General features: G+C 43.6%; 1 protein-coding gene across 1 annotated transcript in view; it reads left to right on the top strand.

The window, feature by feature from the left end:
- Positions 1-27,773, top strand: part of LAMA1 (laminin subunit alpha 1) — a 357,026-nt gene that overhangs the window by 852 nt on the left and 328,401 nt on the right.

Below are 27,773 nucleotides of genomic sequence, written 5' to 3'. Positions count from 1 at the left end.
AAAGTACTGGGATCAGCCCAAGGCAGATGGGCTCTTTCCCTTTGGGATTCTGAGAGTGCACTGTTGCATGCTGGCTAGGTTTTACCACAGTACAGGCTTGTGACACCGAGGGGCCCTTTTACTAAGCCGCGTAAGCATCTGTGCGTGCCCAAAATGGAGTTACCACTCGACTACCGCGTGGCTTTTGCGGAAATTTCTTTTTTGGCATGCGTCTGATACGCACATCTGGAAAATATTTTTTTGTTTTGGGCGCGAGTAACGGACGCGCGCCAAGATCATTACCGCGTGGGACTTTAATGCTAGGTCAGTGGCTGGTGGTAAGGTTTCAGACCCAAAATGGATGCATGACAATTTTTTTTTTGCTGCACGTCCATTTTCGGCAGAAAATTTTTTTTAAAAGGCCTTTTTTACAGGTGCGCTGAAAAATGATTCTGCGCACACCCAAAACCCGCGCCTACACTACCGCAAGTCATTTTTCAGCCTGCCTTTGTAAAGGGACCCCTGAGTTGTGGCAACTGAAGCTGACCCAGACCCTTATTCTATCGATTATTTCCAGCCATCTGGCAAGGAGCTTTCTTCATCTATAGGAGCAAGGTGTGATCAGAAAAAGAGAAAGAGGTTCTTTTACTAAGCTGTGGTAAAATGTGGCCTGCGGTACTGCGGGCGTGTATTTTGGGCGTGTGCTGGGCCATTTGTTTTACCGCGTTAAGGGGCCGGAAAATGGACATGCCCAAAAATTGAAACCAGTGTGTCCATTTTCAGCCTGAGACCTTACCGCCACCCATTGACCTACTACTACTACAAATCATTTCTATAGTGCTACCAGTCGTACGCAGCGCTTCACAATTTAACATGAAGAAAAGACAGTCCCTGCTCAAAATACCTATCGGTAAGGTCTTGTGCTACCCATGTGGTAAGCGTGCAGTGCACACCAACTTCTGTTTAGTGCTGGGTAAGCAGCCCAAATAGAAAATTATTTTCTACCGTGGGATTCAGCGTGCACCAAATTCAGAATTACTGCCCGGCTTGTGTGCTAGCCGGGCGAAAGTGCTGATTTGGCGCATGCTGTATGCATGTAGGCCCTTATGCAGCTTAGTAAAAGGTCCCAAAGTGACTTGAGACCAGATACTTTGGGGTCTTTTTACTAAGCAACAGCACTAACGTGTGCTTACCATGTGGGAAAATGCACTACAGTGGGACACGCTCAGGCATTCTGCGGTAGTGTTGGCATTTGCACACGCTTCCCACGTGCTAAAAAAATAGCATTGGGTTGTGGGGATTGGAGAGTAGGCGAACTCAGTGCTAATCGATTAGTGCAACTACATTACCATGTACCTACCAATTAGCTCATGGTTATTGCATGAGCCCTTTCTACCTTGTCAGTAAGGGCGCACACAGTAATGGCCACTTGTGTGCATGGCCATTAATTGAGGGAATGAGAAATCGGTCACTGTACAGCTGTGCTAAAATTGGCCTCAGCGTGCGGAAACCCACATGCCAGTCATAGTGCAGGCCATCTTTTAGCACAGCTTAGTAAAAGATCCCCTTTTTTTTTGTTTTATTTGTAGGTAGACACCCCCAAAATCCTATTTTTTTCTTGTCTATGCATAGGAGTAGAGTAATTTGTAATTTTTCGTGACTAAAAAATGATCAATATTGATATAAAGTCATAAGCTACCCATCTCATTCTGTACATTTGAGCTTGTGTAGAAAATTTAATATCGTAGTAGATTTTCTTTGCAGCCTACATATGCTGCATTACAGTAGTCTAGTTGGGACAATATCAGCATCTGTACTATAAGGTGGAATGACTGTCTGGGGAAAAGGACTCCTTAGGGAGCATTACATGTCTGAAGTTTATTTTATTTTATTTTTTTGCTCTTTTCCTTTACTGTTGGTGAGATTTTGTCCTTTATGCTTGAAAGCTATCTTTTTTCTAATCTAATCCAAAAATTTTCTAGATCACTAGATCCTTCTGGTCCTAAGCCGTTTACAATTGACTAGCCCTTAAACATAATAGGCTAAAATAATGTTATAATTAAAAGACTAAAATCCAATTTAAAATAATAATATCTAATACAGTTCAAAAGCTGATTCATTGCAATACTAAACCTTCATAAACCTCTTAAAAGATAAGTTTTCAATTTTTTCCTAAAAGTAAAATAAGAAGGATCCAATCATAATTCATTCAAAATTGAAACAAAAGTATGAGAAGGATGCCTTCCAGTATTTAGTATATCTAAGACCAACAAGGGAAGGAGATAAAAATAAATTATGCCTAGAATGGCATGTAGAAATAGAAGTGTGCTCCAAGAAATCAACCACACAATGTCTGAAAGGCCTTACAGACTAAATACATCATTTTGAATATAATTCTGGCTTGAACAGGAAGCCAATTAAGGTTACATAATAAATGAGACTCTCTGCCATACTTTGTACATCCAAAGATCATCCTTGCTGCTCTATTTTATAATAATTGTATTTTAGTTAATAGTTTCTGGGAAATACCTGTATATATAGAATTACAATAATCTAAGTAAGAGTATCATAGCCTGAACCACTAGAGCAAAATGCTGTCTGCAGAAAGATGAACAGACAAATCTTAATTGTTTTAACTTAACAAAACACCTTCTTCATCAATCAATTTATCTGAGGCTCAAAAGAAAGAGTGGAATCCAATAGAATTTCCTAAGTCTCGAGACCTGCTGCACAATTTGCAAAATAATTCCATTGGATAGAAGGGCTGTGGATGGAATATCAGCTACAGTGTTGCAAAACTATATAATGTTGGTTTTATCTGCATTCAATTTAAGTAGTTGGCTATGAGCCCAAGCCTTAACCCTTGTTATAAATAAATCTGTATTAACAAGGATTAATGCTCGATTGCAATAAGCTGGTAATAAAATGAAAATATCATCAGCATGTGTTGCCAAGTAGGAACCTTCAGGTAATGGAATTGTTCCCAAGTTAGCCATAAACAGAATAAATAACAGAGGCGACACAGGAGGGACATCACATAAAGATTTCCAAACAACCTTTGAACTAATTATACCAACAAAGCCCGTTTCGTGAAAAATGAAACGGGCCCTAGGAAGGCTCTTGTCTAAGCGATTTCTCCTCTCTCCCCTGCCCTCCCCTCCGTGTCCAGCGATTCTTCCCTCCCCTCCCGCCGCTGAGACCTGAGGTAAGATGAATGGCTTAAAGGCAGGGCGGCAGGAAGGACAGAATCAGTGGCCATGGATTGCTTCTATGGTATTCTTGCATCTTTTCATTGTAACCGCGGCCTGTGGATCATTGCTCCAGTCTGCTGAGGTTGTAGTACCCCACCCCACTTAAGGACTGCTTTGGTACATCTCACTGAGCAGAAGTAACTTCCTACATAGCCTTATGCACTGCTAAAGACTGTAGCGGTCTTCTAGTGCTCACCATTTTAAGATTAGCAGATGTAGCTGTGTCAGATATAGACTCAGTGTCTTCCTGAGGACGTCTACAAGTTCTTTTCGGTCGGGTCAGGCTCGCCCTTATCTTTATGACACCAGGGCTATCGTCTTGGGCAGCCTAGTTTTCTTTACCAATCCAGTCCAGGCAGGTTCTCAGAACTCCCGACTTCATCCGTTTGAGATCCTCTGGATTTGTACTGGTGACGGGCGAACAGGAGGCCTGGGGAGGTTTGCAGACTCCTGTGGAAGTCCTCGGGTCTCCCACAGCTTTGAGTCTCCCGCAACTTTCCAGGGGTGAGGTCGAGACCCATTAGACCCCCTGCAGCTGTTCTGTGGCAGCGAGAGCCTTAAGCTGCAGCTTGGAAAGTACTGACTATCTGAGATGCCTGTGCTTCACTAGGTTATTTAGGAAGAGACCCTGCAACCGCTGTGCTCGAGCTGAAGGAAGAGAAACTATCCCTGTTCGGGTATCGAACTGGGAGGGCGTAAGGCTGCACTTTGGGAAGTTGATCACCCAACCAAGCGATTGGAGCAACCCGACCACTCTGTTGGTTGCCCATCGACTCTCCTCGAAAGAAGATGCCTGTACAAGCCAGTCGTCTAGACAAGGATGGACTTGAATCCCTTCCTTTCTGAGATAGGCCGCCACTACGACAAGGACCTTGGAAAAAGTTCGAGGTGCTGTGGCTAGGCCGAAGAGCATCGCTTTGAATTGAAAATGACAACCGAGCACTGCAAAGCAAAGAAAACGCTTGTGGGGAGGCCAAATTGGAATGTGTAAATAGGCCTCTTTGAGATCGAGAGACATCATAAACTCTCCTGGCTGTACCGCTTCGATCACCGAGTGGAGGGTTTCCATGCGGAAATGAAGACCCGTAAGAACCTGTTGACGCACTTGAGATCTAGGACGGGTCACCAAGAACCGCCTTTTTTGGCATGACAAAATAAATGGAGTATCGACCGTACCCTCTTTCTGCTGGGGGTACAGGCTGGATGGCTCCCAGTTGTCGTAAGTTGAGGAGGGTGTGACGAACTGCCCGCACCTTGGTGGGAGATTTGCAAGGAGATTCTAGAAAAGAGTCTACTATTGGACAAGCCAATTCTAACTTGTAGCCGTCTCTGATAACCTCCAAGACCCATCCGTCGCCTTCCCTCTCAGTGTTCTGCCCTCCTCTGACATCATTTCATCTTTACGCGAGGGCAGGACACTGAGAGGGAAGGGAATGCTGGAGGCGAGTTGACGTCAGCATGCTGTTACGAACCCAGCCAGCCAGCCATCCAGGGAAACAGAGTTACCAATTATTATATAGATGGGGGGAATTCTATATATGGTGCCTTAAAAATTGGTGCTGAAAAACCACACAGTTAGTGTGATTCTATAAAATCCGCCTAAAGTTAACACATAGTTTATAGAATGTGCTCATGCGCCGTTCTTGAGATCAAAATTTAGGTATACCCATTTAGGCCACCTAAAACCAGGCCTAAATACCTTCACTTAAGTTAGGTGCAGATCGGATGTGTTCTCTAATAGTGCGCATAGTTTTTTGAAATACCCACAACCCCCCAGTGAATGTCATATCTGTTTGCCATGATTTAATGCTGCTCTAATCTTTGTTACTAAAACAAGAATTAGGGGCCTTTTTACTAAGCCACGTAGGCACCTATGCGCATCCTACGCCCGTCAGTTTTGAATCACCACCCAGCATAAATCACAGCTTTGATTCCATCTGTCTCAAATAACCTACAGTATACCAAAATTCCTTATGTGTATTTCAGTTGCTGCTTTAAGGGAGAAAAATGTAGAATTTTTGGAAAAAGTGGAATGAGATGAATGTATCAGATAGTGAGGCCATCACATTCCAGAAATGATGCTGATCAACTTATTAAGAAGTAAAAATAAACAAAACTAATCACCAGGGGACCTTTGCTTATTGTAGGTCATTAGAACCAGCTGGAAGCAAGACTGTGGTTTTCTGCCATTTAATTAGGTGACATTTCGATAAGGTTAATGACTAACTTGGAAAATTGGATGCATCTGGGCAAGCTGAGCTGTGCATAATAAATCTCTCACTCTTGGGTTTTCATGTTTGATTTTAGGCATGTGATTTTTGTAAATATTTGAGACTAATATTTGTATATAATAAAACTTATAGTAGTAAAAGCTACATTCAGAAGAAACTGGGTTGACATAGGGAAGGAATTTTGGATTTGGCTCATACCTATGTTCACTTGTAGCTCAAGGTGAGCTCTATTCAGATACACTCGGCAGTTTCCTGTTTCTGGAGGGCTTACAATATAAGGTACTTGAAGCAATGGAGGGTTAAGTGGCTTGCCCAAGATTACAAGGGTCAGCAGCAGGATCTGAAGCCGGTGTTCCTGGTTCTAAGGAGGTTAGGGCTGCACATTAATCACGACTAATGTGTTACTTATTAGTCACAATTCAAAACATCAATCACTTCACAACTAATAATTGATCATGTTGCACAGCATATCCCTCCCCATCTCCCTCCAGCTACCCATGCATACTCTGGCATCTCTCCCTTCCCTCCTCACTCTGCCCATGGTCCCCTAAAGCTCTTTGTTCCCTCCCTCCCTCCCCCCTGTGAACCTTAAAATCAAGTCTTTACTCCGGTAGTGCCTGTGGCAGCGATACTCAAGAGGCTGCCTGCAGCCTGCACTAGGGCTTACTCTCTGATCCATTCCACCCCTTCTGATGCAACTTTCTGTTTTCACAACGGTAGGATGGGTCAGAGGGAAAGCTCTGGTGCAGGATTCAGGCAGCCTTTGAGAATCGCTGCCAGTGACACTGCCAGATTGAAGACTTGGTTTTAGGGTAACGGGGGGAGGGGGGAGGGAATTGAGAGAGCTTTAGGGAACAATGGGGGGGAAGGAAGACTGTGCACAGGGGAGAGAGGGATCCAATCAACTTTACCAACGCCTTCATAATGACCCCACGTAAACCTCTTCACCCAGCAACATAGCAAGACTATAATTGTACTGGACAACATGCAATCTTCAACCCTTCAGACCCTCCACTTATACCTCATACGATCACTATACAACCTTGTATCTGTTATCAACCAACTAGGCATATGCCTCTTGACGGTGCTATGTAAGCCACTTTGAGCCTGCAAATAGGTGGGAAAATGTGGGGTACAAATGCAACAAACAAATAAATAAATAAAGAGGGGAGAGATGCTGAACCGAGGGAGAAGAGAGAGAGGGAGATATGTTGGATTCAAGAGGGAGGAAGGGAAGAAAGAAAAAGAGATAATGGACTTGGGGATGGAGAGGGTGGCATGAGGGCGAGAGAGATAATGAACCTGTAGGTTGAGAAGGGGAGAGGAAGAAAGAAAGAAAGAGAGGTGTTGGATTCTGGAGGGGATGGAGAGAGGGAAGATAGAGAAAGAGAATGCACTTGGGGTTGGAAGGGAGGGAGGGAGAAATGCTGGACAATTGAAGGCAGGGAAGAAAGAGAAGGGTGGACCTGGGGGCGGGAAAGAGGGAGATATTGGTCCTTTTTTTTTTTTTATTTATAACCATTTAAATTTTTACAAGCGATAAAACAACTTGCCAGAAATACAGAGAAAGTAATATATAGGAATTATTTCAGTCAGGTAATTCTATTCTCTTCCTTAGACCACTAAATAGGGAGAGAGAAACAAGACAAGGAGACCAATTAAACAGTAAACAGAAAACAAAATATGGTATTAACCTGATTATCCCCAGATATTACTCATCTAACTCATTATTCCACATTGATCATCTGTTTGGCTTCTTCAAAGCCAATACGGTGGTGTATAGTCAAATCATTTCATTGAAAACATACTTATTGTCCAATATTAGTTAGAAATAATAGATCTAATTACATTCTTTCTCTTTTAAAAAACAGAAGTTATTTAACAATACATCTCTAATTCAGATCCCACTGATTAAAGTAATCCCAGTTTTCACAGGCTTCACTCCTTTTAAAGTAATAATTGAGGAAATATTTCTAAGGAAATCTTTAGGAGTCATACCCAGAACTCTGGGAAAAACAATAATCTCGATATTAATCATCTATCTATATATATAAAAGGCACTTTGAAGCCTCAAGCCGGAAACTTGAGGCGCCCGAGATATCCGGTTTGGCCTGCAGGCTCCAGTCACTGTAGCTCCGCCCTCGCGTCAAAACGCGATGATGTTGAGGGCGGGGCGGCCCTCGCGTCAAAACGCAATGATGTTGAGGGCGGGGCGGCCCTCGCAACCACGTCACTGAGGGACGAAGGGACGAAGAGGAGAGGTGTGCAACTCGGAACGGAGGCATGGAGGGGGTGTATGCAACTCGGGAGGGAGGACGGGGGGGGGGGGGGATTACCCTGCTAGCGCCCGTTTCATTTTTGCCAGAAACGGGCATTTCTTACTAGTCTATAATAATGTTCATTTATTATTCAAAGTTTGTGGTATATTATCATAACCACTTCTTGTTCATGTAGAATCATTTGTTATATCAAATTTTCACTCTCAAAGGGTTCAGTTAAATTGTCCATGTAACTCTCTAATAAAATTATATCTGAAACAAAATTTTTTAATGCCACCGTTAGGTCCCGAAGTGCCTTCCAGATGGTATTCAATGTAACCTCCACAGGAGCCAAAAACTCCAAGTTGATCTCTCTTAGGTGTTTAGGGGTGGTTCCACCGATTCGGGTTCTGCTGTAAACGTCCTCCGTTTCAGCATATGCCTCTAACTCACTCCTCCACTCATTTGGACATGGTGGTTGAATAATTCGGGAGCGATGGAGTCGTTTTTTCCAGGTCCAAGAGCGTCGACGCTCCTTCGCCGGCGCTAATCAAAGGACTTGCCAACCCTTTCATTTGTGTGCAGTTCGTCACGCAGCGGTCCCGCACTTGCTGCTCAGGGGACAAAACGCTGGCCATCAGCGGCTGACCGCCGGTTGTCCCCTTCCTCTCAGTTAAGGTAACTGCAATTGCATAGAGGAAATTTACGTAAAGAAGACAAAACTTCAGAGGGCAGCTGGGCCATTGGGCATACGAACTTCAGGTCGCCATCTTACCACTCTCCCAGTTTGGGACACTCTTTGTCTGGTTTCTCCTCAGAGGCCTGTCTGATATGGGTAACCCTTCAGCATAGCCCTCTGAGTCATTGAAACATAGAAGCTCCTCCACCACTACAAGGTGGTGTCCCTTCGGAGGGGGATATTGGTCCTTTTAATCAGTGGCATAGCAATGGATGGCCCTCACTTTGGGCTCTGGCCCCCTCCAAAGCTGCAGCACCTGTTCAATGGCTGGCTGGGTTGACCAAGCCCTGCCAGCTGAAGGAATCCACTGCTTGAGCTGCCCCCTTTCTCATTGTACTGCCTTGGGAGCGAGGACATCGGCAGCATGCCTCCAGTTGCCATTGCTGGTACTCCCTGAGCATGCTCAGTTCTCATATGAGTTGGCATGCCACCGATGTCCTCGCTCCTGAGGCAGTACGAAGAGGAAGGGGGCAGCTCATGCAGCAGATTTCGTCGACTGACAGGGTTTTGGCATTCTTGCCAGCAAAGGTATGATGCCTAACGTGGTTGGGAGGAGGGAGAGGAAATATGTGTCTCCTCCGTCATCCTTGTGCCCCTCCAGTCCACCCCTGTGTGCCCCTCATGGACTTCTGACTACGCCCTTGCCTTTAATCATGTGATTAAATAGTTTTAATCAAAATGCAGCTCTATGGAAGGATAAATGTGCTTTAGTCTGAGGTTTTTGCTCATCTCAGATGGGATGAAAGCAAAAGACAGAGTAAATTAGCAGTGTGAAATGATAGGTTGATACAGTGAGTTCAACCATTTTATGTATATTTTGTTTCTAATCCGCCTTGATATAGTGTTTCTATTGGTAAAGTGTAGTGTTCTTCCCAGCACGTTTTGAATGGGTGCATCACGCAGCTGATTTTATTGGCCACTTGGCTAATTTAACAGATGGTTTTACAGCACAATGCAGGACTCCCCTGCTGCCACTGGACTACTCCTTCATGACATCTGGCTGGCAAAAATTTCTGGGGAGAACACTGGAGTGGTATATAAGAATTGCTAATAAAGATAATAGGGAGAGCCATGGCCAAAAAAAAGTTTGGCTCCTGCTTGTTTTAATGATTTTCAGGCCTTTTTTCTTGTTTGTTTTACCTATTTGCTTGTTTTATGCTCATTGTATGCATTCTATAAATTTATAAGACATGTAAATGATTGCACACATGTTGTTTGCAGGTACATGTGCGTATAAGCAATTTACTATAACTCACCCAGTGTTAATGATCTGTTGAACACACCTCAGTACCACAATCAGCGTGCACAGTCAAAATACTTTGTTAGTAAAACCTTAGTAGTGACTCGTTTCACAAGAGCTAAAAATCATCTTCTTCTCCGTATTACAATGTACTTAAGTGTGATTGGTACTCCTGGGACTGCTCGCTGTAGTACTAATCACACTTATGTTAAGTACACAGTACTATGGATAAGGAGGAGATGATTTTTTAAAAAGTTTTCTCTAAAATCAAAACATTGAAAAAATATGGCGTGATGATAAAAAGAGTTGTTGTTGATTCATTAAAGTAATTAAGAAGCAAGCTCTTGTGAAACGAGTCGCTACTGAGGTCTTACTAATAAAGGTGCTTAAGGGTCTATGCGCGTACAGCGCCTCTCAAATCAACATTACCGCACAGTTAGTGCATGCGCCTGGTGGTGATTCTGAGTTTGGCGCACACCAAAAACACGCGGTAGAAAATACTGTTCTGTTTTCTACCGCAGGGGCATTCCTGGTGGTAATCGGCAGTTGGCATGTGCTGGCTGGGAGGGTAAGGCATGAGCCCTTACCGCTAAGTGAGTGGGTGGTGTTAAGGGCTCAGGCCATAAATAGACTGATTTTCATTTTGCAGCACATCCATTTCACGGCCCCCAAAAAACACCCCTTTTCTACCCAGATGCACTGGAGAAGTGGTCCAGCGCGTCCAATACACACGCCCACAGTACCACAGGCCACTTTTTGGCGTGCCTTTATCAAAAAAAGCCCCAAAGTATTTTGATTATGCGTGCTGACTGTGGTACTGAGGTGTGTTCAAAAGATAATCAGCGCTGGGTGAGATACAGTGTATTGACATAGGACCCCCACTATTTAAAATTCTATTGCGGCCAAACAAGAGGATTTATCATATAAGCAATTTATGCATGCTTTAAATTTGTAGGTGCCCAAATGAATTGAATGCATGCTCACAAATGCATACCCGTAAAAGATAACATTGAAGGGTAAAGCCAGTCCATGCTATGTATATCTGTGATACTGCGCAATTTGATTGAGAAAGAGGAGTGTGTGTGTGTGTGGTTTTTTTTGTCAAGCAATGATATTTATAAACAATTTATGTGTTTCGTCTGTAAGCGATGTGGGAGGAGGCCAGATCTGAACCAAACGTGCATAGCATATGTATTACAGACATTTTAAGGCTCTTTGTTTAAATGTGCCTGATCCTGTTTATATAATTTGAAGAAGAAAAATTGTGAAAGTGAGAATGTTGCATTCTGATTCAGTTTGCTGGCATTCTGGTATAGTTTGAGTGCCATTGAGACGCATTGTCATGCTATCTGATATTAAACGGATCTTCCTTGTTGTCATTAGCTAGAGACTGGCCAGACACATAACTTGAATCTTTCTTTCCTGTAGGCAGTGAAGGACATACTGCTAGATCTGTGATACATTAGTGGCCAGTGAGATAAACCAAACTAATTCAACAACTTAAAGGCATCCTTTACTAAGGCACGCTAATGGATTTAGTGCGCACTAATGATTAGCATGTGCTAAGTGCCGTGTAGCCCACTGAATTCCTATGGACTGAATGGCACAACACACACTAAATTCGCTAGCATGTCTTGATGAAAGGACCCCTAAATTATTAAACAAGGAAAAGTGCATTCATTCAATCCAGACACTAAGGGGTCTTTTACTAAGCCGCGTAAGGCTCTAAGCGCACCCAACGCGCAGCAAAATGGAGTTAGTGCCTGGCTACCGCGTGGCTCTTGTGGTAATTTCAATTTTGGCACACGTCCGATATGCGCAACCATTATTTTTGAACGTGAGTATCGGACGCGCGCCAAGTGGCATTTGATTACCACCCGGTTACTGTGTGAGTCTTTACCGCTAGGTCAATGGCTGGCGGTAAGGTCTCAGACCCAAAGCGGACGCGCGGCAATTTTGATTTTGCTGCACGTCCATTTTCGGCAAAATTTTTTAAAAAGGCCTTTTTTTACAGGCACACTGATAAATGGACCGGCGTGCTCCCAAAACCCGCGCCTACACCACCACAGGCCATTTTTCAGCGCACCTTAGTAATTACTAGATATTAGAGATGTGTTTTCATTAGTGCATTTAGGGATCCTTTTACTAAGCTGCATTAGGCAGTAACATGTGCCTAGCAGGATATGATAAAGTGTCCTGTGTTAGTTTTGCTGTCTGCGGACCCCTTTTACAACAGCCCATTAGTGTTAGCACACACTAAAAAGGGTGCGCTAAACATTAGAGATGTGAGTTTAGCACACGCTAAAAACGATAGTGTACCTTTGTAAAAGATCCCCTATGTGCACTAATCCCCGGATTCTATATAAGGCACAGTAAGTTGCATGCGTTAAATTGAGCATGCGCCCAATTCACGCATGCAACTTAATTGTGTAACAAACCAATCAGCACTGATAATTGGCCGATAACCAATTATCAGCACTAATTGGCAATAACTGGAATTTACACATGCATCTTAGGTGTATTATAAAAAAAGGCATATGTAAATTTTAATATGCATAGCTGAAAAGGGGGTGTGGCTATGGGAGGACTGTGGGTGTGTCGGGGGTATTACTCAAATTTATGTGCATGGTTATAGTATTCGGGGGAACTGTGCCTAAATTCGGCACGGGTATTTACACTAGGTTTTCAGTGGTGTGGATGGCAGCGCCTAAATGTAGGCATGTTCCTGTGAGCTACTCGATAAACCATGTCTAAATTTTTGGTGCGGTTTATAGAATAGTGCTAAGTGCTATTTTTGGATGTGCCTGTTTAGTATAGGCCATTTAAAGTATCTGGTCCTGTGTGTGCGGTATTTAATTTTTTTTACATTTTTTGGGGGAGGGGCAGAGCATGGGCAGAGAGAGTGGGTGTGGAAGCAGTAAATAGTTCATGCACATTTTTTTAAAACTGCATTTTTATAATACATCCAATACAAATTGAATTAAGGATAAAGAGTCAATACAAGAAACAATAACCAAAACAAAAAAATTATACTAAAGACAATATTAACTCTATATAGTCCATCAATGAAGGGGGGGAGGGGAGGGCACAAAAATCTCAAAACCCCAAGGAAATGGGGAGAAAAGAAAAAAAAGTAGAATGTCAATTACTCTTCTGGCTCAGATTACAAAGGTAGCTCATTCTTCCTTCACAGAAAAACTGCAACTGAGAAGCATCATAAGATGTATGAATGTCAAACTGAATAACACAGTTGCAGGGGTTTCTTAATTGAAACAACACTGATATCAGCTCTGGTGAAGGCTCAGGAATTGCCTACATCTGGATTGGGTGGACTTGGCCACATCAGGCAATACCAAAACTTTCCTACCAAAGAAATTTAAATCTTTAGTCTTAAAGCCACAATAAAGGTTCCTTATCTTGGTTGAAAATTAAAGTCACTAATGAGATAGTCTTCCTAACAATTACCTCCTGTGATTTCTCCAAAATGCCTGTCAAGTCCAGACTATCTGATGAGATGGATAGATGACTCTCTTATAAGGGTTGATTGTTTAAATACTCCCCTCAGGGAGTATTTAAACACCTTCTGCAAATCTTATAAAAAAACTTCCTTAGGAGACATTGTCAATAATTGAGGGAAGTTTAATAGGCACAAGTTCAATTGTTTAGTATATTTCTCAGAGTTCTCCAGTTTCCTCTGGAACTGCATACAATCTTGCAATAAAGTACCTTGAGACTGTTTAATCTGCTGAACTTGGCTTGTAAACTCTTCAATGTTCCCACCATGTACCCTCAAAGTCTCTTTAAATTTCTAAATCTTGGCAGCATTTTCACCAACTGTTGGTAGCGCTGAAGCACATACCTTATAGATGGTTTGCAATGCAAGTCAGATGGAATCAAGAGTCACCTCTGTAGGTCTTCCCAGGTCTTCCCTGGATCGTCCAAAGTTTCTCCAGATACAGGCAGAACCTCAGCTCAGCTTCCAGATGGTATAAATCCTGAGAGGGAGAGAGAGCGAAACCTACCCTCCAAAAGAAGCTGCACAGGACAGTGCAGTTCCTGCTGCTATCGGTGTCTCAGGCATCATCATGTCTCTGAGGGCCAGATGCACTAAACTTTAACGACCCTTTTACAATCCTTTAACTAACAAGTTTTAAACCCTGACATGCATTAAAGGCCTTTTTCCGATGATGGTAGCAGCTAACAAAAACGGAATGCAGATGAGCAATTCGTGTACAAACCCCATTGTAACGAGATGCACTAACCTTTTCTGATTGCCTTAACACAGGAAAAATGCAGGAAATCTAACGAGAGGTCTGTACCTCTCGTTAGGGCTGGCTGGCTTCCAAACTGTAATGTTCAAACATTTTACACATTTCCACCATAGGCATCAGGCGCTGACAAAAAAAAATCTCTCTCTCTCTCTACAACGCCACAGGCCTTAAACAAATTTCCCTAGAAAGAAATGTAATCGTGAAACGCTATTTTTTTTTTTAAATCCCTGGATGACCTGGCACGGAGAGCTATCTCCCCACCCTGATCGCTTGCCAAGCAAAAATAAACAATGTGCAGTAAGACCTATATCATTAGAACCACCAATTTGATTTCTTGAAGTGCAAACTTTTTGATGATAAAACTGCTCTGTATCACTATTTAGAAAAAAAACATAATAAACATTTTATTTACAGTATTTTCAGTGCACACCACGTAGATTTTCTTGTGCCCCGGTCCCCCTCCCTTCCTCCCTTCCTTTCTTTCTCCCCAGCTCCGCCTCCCGCCATCCTCCGCCCCCCTCCATCTTTAGTAGCTCAACAATAAACTAAAAGCCAGCAGATCTGAAGCCTGGTAGTTATTTGACAACCTACTAAAAACATTGATAGGCAATTCATGTTATGGTTGCCAGTAACCACAGGAGTTCTGTAACAGTGCTGCTGAACATCACGGTTAACATGGCCAACGGGAAGATGCTGGACTAGGGTCGACTGGGAGCCAAATGTTAAAGTACCAGCATATGTTTCCAGAATACTGCAATATTGTTCTGTTTAATATATTGTATTGTTTTGGTGCATTGTTTTCATTTTTTTGGCATATAATTCCCTGGAGTGTATTCAATGTGTATACTACCATCAGTAATAGAGGTAGTAGTAAGGGAGGCAGCTGGTGGGGCTGCACCACAGGGAGTAATGGAGGGATACTTCCCTGCTGTGTTCAAAAGTGACCCATTTACTGCCAATATAATTATTTTATTTATTTATTACATTTGTACCCCGCGCTTTCCCGCTCATCGCAGGCTCAATGCGGCTTACATAGTAACAAGAGAATACAATCTATAGTAAACAAATCAACAAAGGGGGTATGTGATAGGACAAATGAACAAGGAGTAAATGGGATAGAAGAGGTATGAGAAAAAGGATAGGGATAGGTAAGGCGATGGAGCGATTAAGGAGAAGATGGGAAGAGCATGGAGGGTAAGAAGGTTGGTAGGAGATATATCTGAGTCATTGTAGATAGTGGTTATTTGAACTGGTAGATAGATGTCACCCCCCCCCCTATTCTGCCCCCTCCCACCCCTTCCTAGCCCCACTCACTTCACTGTAGCCCTGCCCAGTTCCGCCCCTCTTTAGCTTCCTCAAACATTTGAGTCACGGACTGCTTATATTGTAGCTATTGCCAGCAATGATTACATCAGGCCTTCCTCTTGCCCCCTCCCCCGCATACCTAACTGCCCCCCCCCTGTTGCCACTCCAAATATTTCTGTCTAGAGACACCACTGGTCACATGATAGCCTATTTGTGTGTGTTAACCACTTGTTAAGGGCTTAATGCAGGTCAGTGAACAGGCTTCTAAGTCTACTAGTATGCGTTAAAATGAAGTAGTGCACATTAAAATGTTGCTATTAAAAGTGTGAAAACTGAAAAAAAAAAAAACCTTGAAAATCAAAATCAGGAAAAAACATGGAGGGGCAGAGGGTAAATTTTCAGGTTGTTTGGAATTTTTCCTGATTTTCATGCTTTTCCAGGTAGTTTCAGACATTTAATTTTGTTATTATTTATTATTATTATTAATAACATTTTACTGCATAGTAGAACTATTGAACATGTACTAATCAATTTATCACGTGTTATTTCTTAGGTTAGTGTACATTAATCCGACTTAGCGTGCATTGAGGGGCCCTTTACTAAGCTGCTGCAAATAGTGGCCTTAGCGCACCCTTCCATGTGCTAAGTTCATTTTTACTGCAGCCATAAAAATGGCCCATTTCTGTTTTTGCAGTAATGTTGCCATTAGGGTGCAGCCATTAAAAATTAGCGTGTGAGCACTTACTGCCACCCATTTTGGTGGTAAGGGCTCAGGTGCTATTCCTTCGCTAATCAGTATGGCAATGCTAAAAAAATATTTCTTTCTTTTGAGGGGGCGTGTCTGGGGGGTGGAGAGTGGGCTGAGGGGGAATGTCTGGGGGTGGAGAGTGGACACTCTTCACCCCCACTCTACTCCCAGACACACCTCCTAACCCCCCCCCCCCCCCCCCAGAATTACCATTCAATTTGTGTGCGCAGATTTGGCTGTTACTGCAGGCATGTCTCAGCGCGTCTCAAGTACACCATTTTCAGCTGCGTTAAGTGCACTTTAGTGCTTAACGCAGCTTAGTAAAAGGTGCCACTAGCAAACTGGATGTGCAACATGGGAGGTGTGTGTGAGCAAGTCATTCATGTTTCCTATATCCAATTGCTTACTTTCTCACAAAAAGAGATTGTTTGGTTTTTGCAGGCATTTATTCCTTGTAGTTAAAGCAGCTGCAGTGCTCCCTGCAGGCATTCCATGCTGCCTGTGGAGATACTTTCAGTATCCAAACAAAGATAAGTATTGTCATACTGAGACAGAGGGAAGGTCCATCATCCCAGTATCCTGTTTCCAGCAGTGGTCAATCCAGGTCACAAGTACCCAGCAAGATTCCAAAACAGTAAAACAGATTTTATGCTGCTTATCCTAGAAATAAGCAGTGGATTTTCCCAAGTCTATCTTAATAATGGCTTATGGACTTTTCTTTTAGGAAGTTATCCAAATTTTTTAAAACCCTGCTAAGCCAACTGCTTTAATCACATTCTGTGGCAACAAATTCCAGAGTTCAATTACACGTTGAGTGAAGAAATATTTTCTCCAGTCTGTTTTAAATTTACTACTTTGTAGCTTCATTGCATGCCACCTAGTCCTTTTTTGGAAATAGTAAACAAGTGATTCACATCTGCCCGTTCCACTCCACAGTATTTTATAGACCTCTATCATATCTCCCTTCAGCTGTTCCTTGTCCAAGCTGAAGAGCCCTAGTCACTTTTGCATTTCCTGATAGGAAAGTCATCCCATCCCCTTTATCATTTTTGTCACCCTTTCTGGACCAGAATTGCACATAGTATTCAAGGTACGGTCGCACCATGTAAGCCGCATTGAGCCTGCCATGAGTGGGAAAGCGCGGTGTACAAATGAAACAAAAACAAAACCATGGAGCACAAAGGCATTATAACATTCTCATTTTTGTTTTTCATAGTTTTATGTTGGAGGAGTGGCCTAGTGGTTAGGGTAGTGGACTTTGGTCCTGAGGAACTGAGTTCAATTCCCACTTCAGGCACAGGCAGCTCCTTGTGACTCTGAGCAAGTCACTTAACCCTCCATTGCCCCATGTAAGCCGCATTGAGCCTGCCATGAGTGGGAAAGCGCGGGGTACAAATGTAATAAAAAAAAGAAAATAGTGTGATTGTTTGTTCTCGGGGTATAGAATGTTTGTGGCAATTTTGGATGTCATGGAACACAAATTTCAGACACATGTACTAAAAAGTGAGTTTGATTGTTACCTGTTAGATTTGTGAAGTAGCAGATGGTTTTTCCAGTTAACCTATATTAATAGCTTATATATTAGACAATTTAGGACCTTTTTTTAATTCATTGTAAAGAAAACTGCCATATTAGAAACAGCATAAGACATCTGCATAATAAATACCTGTGATAATTGGATTTATATAGCGTCTCTAATCCAAATGGGATTCCATTATGCTTTACAATTGAATATGTCAAATGCTATCTAGCCATTACTGGTGTCAGCACATTAGTGCTGCCTGGATTATATGAAAACGTTCCTGTGGAGAGAGAGAGAGAGCAGAAGAAACCGTGTTATTATAGTCCTCAGTCATCTGTTTCCTGGATTTTCACAGTGAATACAGAGGAATAAGGGATTTGCCTAAAATCACCTTAAGGTGTGACAGTGGGATTTGAACCTGGCTTCCTGGTTCTCAGTTTACTGCTCTAACCGTCAGGCTATACCTCCCCATTTAGGGCTATTATGGTATGATTAATTTTCTATATTACATATTCAGCGCTATTTAACCAGTCAGCAATGGTTGCTGAGCGCTTAAATAGCGTTGAACTGGCTAACCGTGAATATTCAGCTGAAGATAACTGGTTATTTCTGCTGAAATATTTGTGGTTGGCACCGATATTCACTGCTGGATTTAGCGGTTAAATAGGACCACATGAATATCAATCCTGTCTTTAACCACTAGGAACTTAACCGGTTAGCGCTGGATATCTGCGTAACCCTTTAAGCTCCAAAGAGCAGCCAGAAATGAAACTGGAAATTCAATGCTGATCACCGGATATGGCGTGGCATTGAATTTCCGGGTTCAGTGCCAACAGCGAGTTTTAACTGCGCTGCCTGCTGCTGGCTGAATATCGGCCCCACAGTGTGTCTTTCTGGGATTTCTGTGTTATTCATTTAGGGCTAGATTCTATATATGACGCCTGAAAAAAAACCTTCAGTAAAAAAATACACCTACATTTTATGGACTCGGCTTAAATTTCCACACAGTATATCGAATATGCTGAGCGCATCTGCATGCGACTAAATTTGGTTGCATCCATTTAGGCCATGTTTTACTTGGTGTAAATTTCGACGCCTAAATTAGGCGCAGAGTGGGTGCATTCTATAATAATGTGAATAGATTTTAGAAATTCCCACGACCCGCCCATTCCACGTCCTATAACCGTGCCTCCTTTTCAACTGTGCGACTTGGAATTTATGCACATCAGGTTACAGAAGACACTTAGCGAGTTGTGTGCGTAAATCTAAATTAATGCCAGTTAGTGTTGATAATTGCTTGTTAACATTCAGTTATCAGCGCTGATTAGCTAGTTAACCAATTAAGTTATGCACATTGTTATAGAATATGCTTTGATTTCCGTGCAGAAATTAAGGCACAATATAGAGAATTTGGGAGATAGGAGGCAATTCTTTAAAGAGTGCCAAAGATTAGGCACCAAAATGCAGCATGTTGAATGCTAATTCTGTAATGGATCTTGGTGCCCAGGTTCCAGGGGTGGCCCGACCATTAGGCCACCTGAGGTGGGGGCCTCAGGTGACACTCTTCAGGAGCGGCATCTTGGGGAACGGCATCTCCCCCTTCGTGGCGTTTTACCTCATGGTGATGTTCCAAACCCGGCAGCTGCAGCAATTCCCATACGCTGCCTTCCACCGCTGGCACCTGCCTCTTCCCTTTACTGCCTTTACTATCCTCTGCCTTAGACACTCTTGCACCTCTCATGCCCCTCCTTTAAGACGTACCAAACCCCAACCATGGCTTACCCCTAAAATCCGCTATTTACGTTCCTGTACCCATTCCGCCGAACGCCTCTGGCTGAAATCTCATGCCCTTACTGACTTCTCACACTTTAAGTTCATGTTGACCTCCTTCCAATCTGCTCTCTTGCTTGCCAAACAAGACTACTATATCCAGCTGACTAATTCTCTCGGCTCAAACCCTCGACTTCTCTTTGCCACACTAAACTCTCTCCTCAAGGTGCCTCCACCCCCAACTCCCCCTCACTATCTCCCCAAACCCTAGCTGAGTTCTTCCATGACAAGGTTCAGAAGATAAATCTTGAATTCTCTACCAAACCACCCCACCTCTCCTTCCCCTTGTCCCTCCCCTTGTCCATTCCCCTATTTTCTCAACCCCTCTGTCCTTTTCCTCCTTTCCTGAGGTCACTGATGAAGAAACGTCTCATCTTCTCTCCTCCTCAAAACGAACTACCTGCTCCTCTGATCCCATTCTGTTGCATTCTCGAGGGTCTTGGCATTCTGTCAGGCTTCTTCCCCGGAAGCACTGGGTTGTGAGCCCTTGGACCACTACCGTGGAGTGGCAGTGGCAGGCAAGGTCACCTTCAAGGCAGAGACGAGGCAAGGCTGGACTGGAACCCTGGACTGGAGTTCTGCACAGGGATACACAGGACTGGAACGCACCGGACGGGTGCGCACTGGACTGGAACCCACTGGACTGGTACACACTGGAGAGGAGCCCACTGGACTGGAACCCACAGGACCAGAACCCACTGGACAGGAACGCACTGGACCTAGGCTTCACCTACACTTAGCCACTGTTCCCCGAGGGTTGAGCCCTCAGGTTCGGGCAGCCGGCAGGGCTTACAGGAAAACTGGAACTAGCAGGCAGGAACAACAGGAATCAGGATACAGAAGTGCCCCCAGGCACCTAATCGAAATCAAGGCAGACAGGCAGGGAATGTCCGGGTTCCGGCAATAGTCAGGTCTGGCCGCAGACAGAGAATATCTGGGTACAGGCAGTAGTCAGGTCAGACAGCGGGCAGAGAGTAGTCAGATTCAGGCAATGGTTAGGTCAAGGAGAAAGACTATGGCTGGAGCTCCAGTAGCAAGGAGTACAGGCAGCAGACAGGACTAGGGCTGAAGCTCCAGAAGCAAAGGAAAACACACACGGGAAAACCAGAAAGCTAAACACAAGAAGACTAGAAAAGCTGTACACAAGCTAACAGGGAAGCTATGCCCAAGCTAACCAGTCACAAGCTAGAAACTCGCACAAGCAAAACACAGGAGAACTAGGAAAGCTGTACACAAGCTAACAAGCAAAGCTGTGCCCAAGCTAACTAGTCACACGCTAGGAACTCACACAACACAACACACAGGAGAACTAGTAAAGCTGTACACAAGCCAACAAGAAAGGCTATGCTCAAGCTACTAGTAACAAGCTAGAAACTCACACTGAACTTGACAAGGTAGCAGTGCACAGAGCACTCTATCATACCAGGGACCTTAGACGATGCAAAGGCAAAGGCTACAGTCTCTAAGTGCTTAATAAAGCCCTTCAACACCAGAGGCGCAGCTGCAGCAATCTCTAAGTAACTACGGAGGCTGTTCAGGCACAAACCAAGGAGCAGGCAGAAAGCACAGTGAAACACAGAGAGGCTTCCCACACCCAGGTGTAGTGTAGTGAAGCAATTAGAGTCATGCTGGAAGCAGCCAGCACACAGAGAGAGAGAAAGAGCTAACCCAGGCAATACCCATAGGTGCAGTATAGTGAAGCAATTAGTGTCATGCTGCTGGATGCAGCCAGCACAGAGAGCCAGAGCTAGCTCAGAAAGGACAGACAGAAGAAACAGGAGCCAGCTAGGAAGCTGACCCCCAGGAACAAGGTAAGTCTGAGGATGGTCACGGCCACAGACATGACACATTCCTACCCACCTTAACACTATCTCTCCTGACTCTCACCCCTTTTATCTGTCATATCCTCAATCTCTCTCTTTCCACTGCAACCTTTCCTGATGCCTTCAAACATGCTGTGGTCATACCGCTCCTGAAGAAGCCTACCTGTCCCTACCTGTCCTTCCAACTATCGACCCATCTCCCTCCTCCCCTTCCTTTCCAAGTTACTTGAATGTGCCGTTCACTGCCGCTGTCTTGACTTTCTCTCATCTCATGCTGTTCTTGACCCACTCCAATCTGGCTTTTGCCCTCTTCATTCAACTGAAACTGCACTTGCAAAAGTTTCCAACGACCTGTTCCTGGCCAAATCCAAAGGTCTGTATTCTGTCCTCATCTTTCTCGATCTATCCGCCGCTTTTGACACTGTCGATCACAGCCTACTTCTTGATACGCTGTTACAAGTGCCTGTACCACTATTCAATAATGATCAAACAAAAAGTGTCGCCGTAACTGATTTAATTTTCTAAGTTTGAAAAAAATGCTTCTTTATTAGCATTAACAGGATCCTTCAATAGGAACAATGCTGATTAAAACATATCCATAGCCACACAAGTCTATGCCATGAAAAAGTGGTTTAATGGTGAGAGAAGCAGGTTTTTCCATTAAGAAAGCCAGGGTCCAAATCCTGCTTCTCCCACTCTTTGTGAGCTTGGGCAGGTCACTCTCCATTGCCCTGGAAGAGTGGCAGTAGTGCTGGCATTCAGGTAGAGTGATTATGAGAGGCTCCTACATTTATTTGTAGGGAGTCTAAGAGGAGGGAGAAGATAAAGGGAACCCCCCCTTCCCTTAGGTATGGTAAATGCTATGTTTATTTATTTTATTTGGGTATATTCTGTTGGACGGTATTTTTTACTTTGCTTGGAGAGGTTTTTGGTAGCTTTTGTAGCTCAAGCATTTAGTTCAGTAAAACTCATGATTGGAAAAGCAATCCCAATGTATGAAGCGTCTCTTTTTTCTGAATCGGTATCTCCCAGGGCCCTGGTATAATAGCTGGCCCCACTTTGAGAACTGTACCAGAGATATTCTGTGCTTTACAGGGGATCTACAGCACCTGAAGGTGTTTCCCTTTACTGCAGGAGCTGGATTTATGTTTAATTGCTCACCTTTCCAAATCTGAGCTCAAGGAAAATTAAATTTAGGTACAGAAGGTATTTCCTTTCCCCAGAGGGCTTATAATCTTATACCTGAGACAATGGAAAGCAGATCAATTTGCCCACAATAACAGAGAGTGTTGGTGGGCGATGTGAGATTTGAACACTGACTTTTATGGTTCTCAGCTTGCTGCTAATCTACTCCAGTCATCTGCATTTTTTATCTGTTTGAGAGACAAAAAGAAAGGAATCTAGCGATTGCAGAAACAACACACAGCACCAAAATGGACTCAGCCAAATGGAAAGAGGATCTTCAGTCATATGGGTAGAATAAAGAAAAGCATTGAAATGCGACCTGATATGGGCTATGTTTCGGCAAGTCGCCTGTATCAGGGGTCTAAATTCTACAGTGTCAACACAAACATCATCATTTCACCCATGGTTGAAGATCCTTATCCTTCCGTTCACTGAACTCTGATGTTGTATGTTGTATTTGTGCACTCCCCCCTCCCCCACACTATTTAAACACCACAGACAATGTTCATTTCAGACACTCACTGCAGTATTTAAATGTATACCCAGATATTCAGCGTCAGCTGTACCCGGATACCAATGCTGAATTCTGGGTATAAGTTGGCCATCGGAAGTTATCCGAGTACTAAGGATATTTAGTGCAAATAAGGACAGCTATTGTGTTTGAATATTGACAGTGCCTTATACTGCCAAATGGGAGGCGGCAATGGGACAGACCTTTGAGCCTGAAGCCTGGAGTAGGGCGTTTAGGTCTTTGCTACAGGTATCAACCTCTAGTACCCTAATGGAAAATGGACATAAGATTCTGTATTGGTACTACACACCCAGCCACTTGGCTAAAATGTACAAGACAGGGTCGGGGCTATGTTGGAGACAATGTGGGGTCTGGGGGGACATGTTCCATATGTGGTGAACTTGTGAATCTACAACGGTTCTGGACAGACATAGTAGCATACTTGAATAAATTAACTTCTGTGATATATCCAGTAAATATGGACTGCTGTCTGCTACACTTCAAACCACTAGGAGTGCACCGCGATGTTCATCGGTTTGCCACCCATTTGTTTGTGGCAAGCAAGCTGATCATTGCAGCAGCGTGGGAAAAAACAAAAGTGCCGGGACTCCAGCAAGTACTAGACCGACTGGACTATGTGAGATTGATGTCCAAGCTGACGGCTATAAGGAAGGGCACACTCGCCCAATACCATAAGGTCTGGGATATATATGAAAAAGGACGATAAGCGACCTAGAAGATCTCTTCACTATGCCTGAAGTCACTGGAAGAAGGGGGGGGGGGGGGGATAGGGAGGGAGGGAGGGTGTTATGTATACTGCCTCTGTTTGATAAGAGTTGAGTTGATATGTTACATATTGTATAACAAAAAGTGACAGATATATTGTTATATTGGAACTTGATTTTTTTTGTTTTGAAAAATGTCAAAATAAATACATTAAAAAACAAGAATATTGACAGTGCCCAGATAACTTCTGGCTCTGCCCCTGGACTATCCCTGGAAGTATCCAGATACCCCCGGGTTCTATATATGGCACCCAGATTTGTGCCCAAATTTGTGTGTGCCAATCAATTGAATAATGAGCTCTGAATCATCAGTAATTGGGCACTAATAACCAATTATTTATGTAAATTGGCACCCATTAAGATTTGCACACGCATCTGCCTGCATGCTATTCTATAAGGCAGGGTGCCCAACTCTTATCACGTGCATCTCAAAAGAGGGGTGTGGCCATGGGTGGGGCATGGCTGTTCCAAAAAGTTACACATATATTTATGGAATACTGAGCGTGCCCAGCTTTGGCACCAGCATTTACACCAGGTTTCAGCAGGCGTAAGTCTGGCGCTCAAATTTAAGGCATTTCTCTTTTATTGCCAGTTCATGCTTAGGTACAGTACAAGGTGGATGGTTTGTATTTTGTTCTTCAATACCTTAAAGATGTAATTCAGGAATATTGTCCTGTTCGATCTTTGCGGTCTGAAAATCTGAAGTTTTTGATGAATGACAGACTGGAAACTGTGGTATACACTAACACAAGGAACACTTCATTCTCAATAGCAGGTCCGCAAATCTGGAACAAGTTACCAGGTTACTTGAGTCTGTGTAGTAGTAGTAGGGCTCAATTCAGTAAGTTGCTGAAGACATATTTGTTTGAACCTGCATGGGATTGATCTTGTCTGTTACTGTATTGAAAATTGTATACTCTAGTGCCTGTTATTGTCTTTTTGCTTTTTTATTATGTATGTTGATTTGTGATCCGCCTAGTTGTAGGCGGAGTAGGAATTTTAAAATAAATATATAAAATTAATAGCACTTAGTGACATTTTTTCGACACCCATTTTTGAATCCAGCTCATAGTGCTGAGCAATCAGACATGATTTTCAGCAGTCTGATCTGGATAATGATGATGATGAAAATCACTGTCTGAATCTAGTGAGTGCAAGTTATCTGGGTGCCAGGTGCCGCTTGCTGGATAATTAGCTTTGAATGCCAGGTCCTACCTTCCTTATTCCATTTTACTTAATTTTACTTTATGCATTTTTACAATGATGAAAATTGAATGTTCAAAATGCCAGCTTGCTCTTTTGTTTCTGTTTCGTTCTTACTTCTCTGCTTTTTTTCATGCTTGAAATAAGTTCTACTTGAAATAAAAAGGGTGTACTTTTTCTTGCCACAGGCACACTCATATAACTTTTTTCCATTTTTTTTTTTCATATTTTCAGCTATAATTACATTTTTAGGATTTGAGGTTTTCAAACCTGTCCTCTGAAGCCAGTTGTGTTTTTCAGGATATTCTCAATGAATTTGCATGAGAGAAATTGCAAGGCAATAGATTTTGGCACGCACTGCCTTCATCTCGTGAATATTCACTACAGATATCCTGAAAACCTGACCAGCCGGGGGTCTCCAGGACAGGCTTGGGAGCCAATTATGTATTTTTATTTATTTATTTCAAAGATTATAGCCTGCTTTAAATCAAAACGGGTAACAGTAAAAACATATACAATGTAAAAAAAAAAACCCACCAACAAGTGAGATGCCTATCCAGCTTATTTTCAAAAGAGAAGGCCGGCCATCTTCCGACACAAATCAGAAGATGGCCGGCCTCAACTGCAGTCCGTCGCGGAGCTGGCCAAACTTCAAGGGGGTGTGTCAGAAGGGTAGCGAAGGCGTGCCAGGGGCGTGCCAGGGGCATGCCAGGGCGTGCTTAAGAGATGGGCGCCCTCGGCCAATAATGGAAAAAAGAAGGGCGTCCCTGGTGAGAATTTGGTCCACTTTATTTGGTCCCTTTATTTTCAGGTCCAAGTCCCAAAAAAGTGCCCGAACTGACCAGATGACCACCGGAGGGAATCGGGGATCATCTCCCCTGACTCCCCCAGTGGTCACTAACCCCCTTCCACCCTCAAAAATACAACTTTAAAAACTTTTTTTGTCAGCCTCTATGCCAGCCTCAAATGTCATACTTAGGTCCATCGCAGCAGTATACAGGTCCCTGGAGCAGTTTTAGTGGGTGCAGTGGACTTCAGGCAGGCGGACCCAGGCCCATCCCCCCTCTACCTGTTACACTTGTGGTGGAAAATGGGAGCCCTTCAAAACCAACCCAAAACCCACTGTACCCACATGTAGGTGCCCCCGTTCACCCATAAGGGCTATGGTAATGGTATAGAGTTGTGGGGAGTGGGTTTGGGGGGGATTTGGGGGGGGCTCAGCACCCAAGGTAAGGGAGCTATGCACCTGGGAGCTATTTTTATTTTTTAATTTTTAGAAGTGCCCCCTAGGGTGCCTGGTTGGTGTCCTGGCATGTCAGGGGGACCACTGCACTACAAATGCTGGCTCCTCCCACGACCGAATGCCATGGATTTGGCCGGGTTTGAGATGGCCTAGCGCGGTTTCCATTATCGGCGAAAACCGAGGCCGGCCGTCTCAAACCCGGCCATCTCTGACATTTGGCCGGCCCCAACCGTATTATCGAAACGAAAGATGGCCGGCCATCTCGTTCGAAAGTACGGTCGGCCCCCGCCCTTCTCGGCGCCGTCCCTTCCAGATGGGTTGCTCTTAGAGATAGGCGTCCCCGGTCGAAAATGCCCCTCCACGTGAGCTCTTATAAGGTTCAGCACAGCAGGGCTTCAGTTTCTTTTTAAATTCATAAAACTATAAGTAGCCAAGAAACAGGGGCATTCACAAATTTTAAATCTTGAGCAAAATATAATTCCAAAAAGGTCCTATACGAGTACTGTTTGTTCCTACAGACTGAATCTTATATTTTATTTTTGCTAGTGCCCTTGCTTTGAAAAAGGAAGTCTTTGTGGCCCGTGCGCTTCATTAATTTATTAGGCTGAAAGGCCCTGGAGCATTGTAGAAGTGGGATAGCCACCTTTACTTCAAAAGCCTTTGATTGTTGGGAAGGAATGATTTCACCCACCATTCTTTAACTGCCGCTTTTAAGCGTAGATCTTACATGATTCAAAAGAATGTGACTGTTGTAGAGTTTATAAGAGCTTTAACAATTGATCATTATCTGGATAGGAAGGGGTCTGTCTAGCATACTGAGAACATTTAAATAAGCATAAAATAAAAGGATATGTTTCTAGACAAGTCGTATACAGTATCCATTTAAAAAAATGCAGACAGGAGGAGATTTTGAAGCCACTTCCCTCCAATAGTTTCCCTTTGTTTAGAGCTGTCTAGACAAGTTATGAATGTTTGCTATTATCCTTAAATTGAAAAAAAAAAATGGATGTTTTAAAGGCAGCTAGCATGACAAAGATACGTTTTTGGAAAGAACAAAAATAGGATTTCTTCCTTCCATCTTTGCCAATGAGTGGTCGTCTTCTGTCCAGCAGATGACGACAGAACAAAAAGTGCAGACACAGGAGACCTTTCCTTTAAATAACTCTGTTCCAGGCTTCTGTGTTTGGCTTTTGTTTTGTCCCTAGTAGAACTGAGTTCAGGTGGGAAAACATAAAAATCAGCAAGTTTACATGAGCATTTTCTGCAAGGGGTCCAGGAAGTTTCCTGGAGGGTTCAGAATTCAGAAGTGCTGGAGAAACGCAGATTTGGCTGTGAGATCAGTGCAGATCTGGTTGTTATTTGTCTAAGTACATTTTAGGCCCAGATAAGACCTAGAGGCTTTGACTTAATGATCAGGTCCCCACCATAGGCGTAGACTGGGGGAGGCGAGGGGGGGCAATGCCCCCCCAAACGACGAGGACGTGGACTGGCGCTAGAATGAAAAAAAACCAAAAAAACAAGCAGGCACGCGCTCGTCTCCATCCGCTTCGCTGCTTCCCTGCCCTTTCTGTCTGCATCCCGCCGAAAGGAAATGACATCAGAGGAAGGCGGGACGCAGACAGAGAGGGCAGGGAAGCAGCGAAGCGAAT

The sequence above is a fragment of the Microcaecilia unicolor genome, chromosome 1 (genome assembly GCF_901765095.1).
Source record: "Microcaecilia unicolor chromosome 1, aMicUni1.1, whole genome shotgun sequence".
Lineage (NCBI taxonomy): Eukaryota > Metazoa > Chordata > Amphibia > Gymnophiona > Siphonopidae > Microcaecilia > Microcaecilia unicolor.
The sequence above is the reverse complement of the archived record's forward strand: the minus strand, read 5'-3'. Positions and strand labels throughout refer to the sequence as shown.